Source organism: Apteryx rowi, unplaced genomic scaffold (genome assembly GCF_003343035.1).
Source record: "Apteryx rowi isolate R43461 unplaced genomic scaffold, aptRow1 scaffold_1019, whole genome shotgun sequence".
In the NCBI taxonomy this organism is placed as follows: domain Eukaryota; kingdom Metazoa; phylum Chordata; class Aves; order Apterygiformes; family Apterygidae; genus Apteryx; species Apteryx rowi.
The window spans coordinates 197,882-200,366 of record NW_020447219.1 but is presented as its reverse complement, the minus strand read 5'-3'; positions in this window follow the sequence as shown (position 1 = coordinate 200,366).

Below are 2,485 nucleotides of genomic sequence, written 5' to 3'. Positions count from 1 at the left end.
CTCTGACACAGCAACTCCAACAGCCACTGGGGAACGCGCTCTGCGGCGTGTCACAACCATACTTGAGGAAGCGTACACCACAGGGAACAGAAGCGAAGGTCCCTTCGCGCGCCCTTCTGCGCGAACTGCTGCGCAAACTGCTGCGTCTGTTCACTGCGCTCTGGGCCTGGCTCTTATACAGGCCTCTCCCTAGCACCGGCTAAGAGGGTGCTTGACCTGCCCTAATCAAGGGCCACTGGGATCAAAGGCCCCAACTCCCTCTGGCCAGGGGCAACCAAGAGAGCTCGTTAGCAGCAGCCACTCCTAGCTAGAGCTTTTCCCACGAGCTTTTCCCAGGAGAAGTCAAGGCCTCCTGCAGTAGTCCTTGCCTAGCTTCCCCTTTCCTGTTCACAGCAATCACCTGCTAGTTCCTCGGGGGTCCTCAGAAAGCCCACAACTTCCAACAAGATCCTCAAGTTCTAGTCAGAGCCCAAACACTGCTGCGCAAACTGCTGCGTCTGTTTGCTGCCTCTGTTAGCTGCTTCTGAGGACCCAGGCCTTAGGTGTTTATTTCTGGGAAACGTACATTGGCCCAGTTTTCCAAATTCTTACAATTAGCTATAATGTTACGAATTGTGTCACTGAAACCAACAGGCTAGTTTATGACAGCAGAACATGCCTAACACTGTTTTTCAAACGGACATCTACATTCACCAAAAAAAACAAAACAAAAACACACCCACCCACCCCCACACACCCACCCCCTTCATGTTTCATCTAGATATCATTAATGGACTGCCATCTCTTAAACAAAATGCCTCTTACTGTTTATAAAAAAAAGTGGAAGTGAAAAGGAATAATTAAAAGTGTATAAAAGACACATCAGAGCATCTCAAAAAGAAGAGCTACTGAAACTGTAATAATTTTGTTGCCTGACATTTCTAAAGGCTGGGCCAAAACTTATTTCCTTACAAGTGGTGCCACTGAGGTTTGACAAGATTTCTCATGAAAACAGATATCGTGATTTTTTTTCATTCCACAATGTTAATGGACATTGCCAAAAGCCACGCTTCCCTGCATAACATACAGTTTGTGCTTACAGTTATTTAAGCTTCATTGCTTGACTCAGCTTGTAACCTTCTAATGATCTGTTGAAATATTTTAACATTGTAAAGAGATAATCTTACAGTGCAAATTCTTTTATACTGTAGCCATCATACACAACAGTCCTATGTCTGATACTAATTAAAACTTCTTACCTCAAGCTTCATATGGTGTCAATGGATTACAATAGCTGAAGACAAGACATGCTCTACTCCTTTCATCAAGCCATTTTGTCAGTGGGCAAAAACATCAACCCACCAGTGCAATTCTTTTCAGGTATATAAGGACCTGTTTAGTTATATATACATGTTTATCCATGCCAAATGGATACAACAGTGGTGCGAGCTTAATTTATCATCCTTTCCCTTGTTACTCAGCGACATAAGTGGACTAGGAGAAAGCATACCTTGTTCCTGAGTTCATACAACAGACAGGAGAAATATTTAATCTCATATGCAGTACTAGTTCCCATATACAAGCAAAAACTCCCTCCTCCCACCCCCAATCAAACTTATCCTACCTAGCACAATGAAAGGCAGAAAACCATGTGCAGCACTGGAATCCTGACAAGGTCTGCAAAGAAATGCCATGCTGTTCCTGAGCTCAGTTTTTGAACAGGCTAAACCCCTGCTACACTAAATTATCCAAGTAATGCAGTCTCTACCTTAAAGCAGGGGAAAGAGTCTCTAAAAGCAGTCATCCTCAGTCAAGTCTCTTTTTCCAGTGAATTCTAAGAATCTTTTTAAGCAAGCAACATATTTCTTCCATTGTCTTTTTGGAGATCCCAATTCACAAATTAAGAGCATTCCCTGCTCCTGGCAGACACTCTGCAGAGCAGTAAGCTCCCATTTTTCCCAGCCACACTCAATGAATGTATGTCAAATTAGTGCTGTTTGTTGTCAATGACCTTCCATCATGGAGAGAAGGTAAATAACCTCTTTTAAGGGTAAATAACCTTTTATCCATGTAAAGCAGAACCTAGAAATGCAGATAATGCTTAAAACAGAAAGACTGAAGATCTGGAAGTTTGAAAATCTGGACTGGACAGTGGAGGAGTGGTGAGAAAGTTTACCTCCTAAGTTTGACCTCCAGGACTGCTTTTCACATGAACATTGCATGATTAGGAAATACTTTCTGCTGAAACCTTGTATTTTGGCTACTTTTCATATCCATACTGAAGGACAGAGAGCAACACCACCCTGGGCTTGAGTGCTGCTCTAGGCTCCCTGGACACCAGAGCTCAAGCACTAGAGTCAAGTTTAAAGCAAGACACATGAAATACAGTTTGGGATCTGAGACCAGGTTAAGCTGATCTCAAAGTATAATTAACAGCCCAACAGCTCTGGCAACTGAGACTAAACAGAGGAACAATGGATATCAACAGACCCAGACAGACCAAACA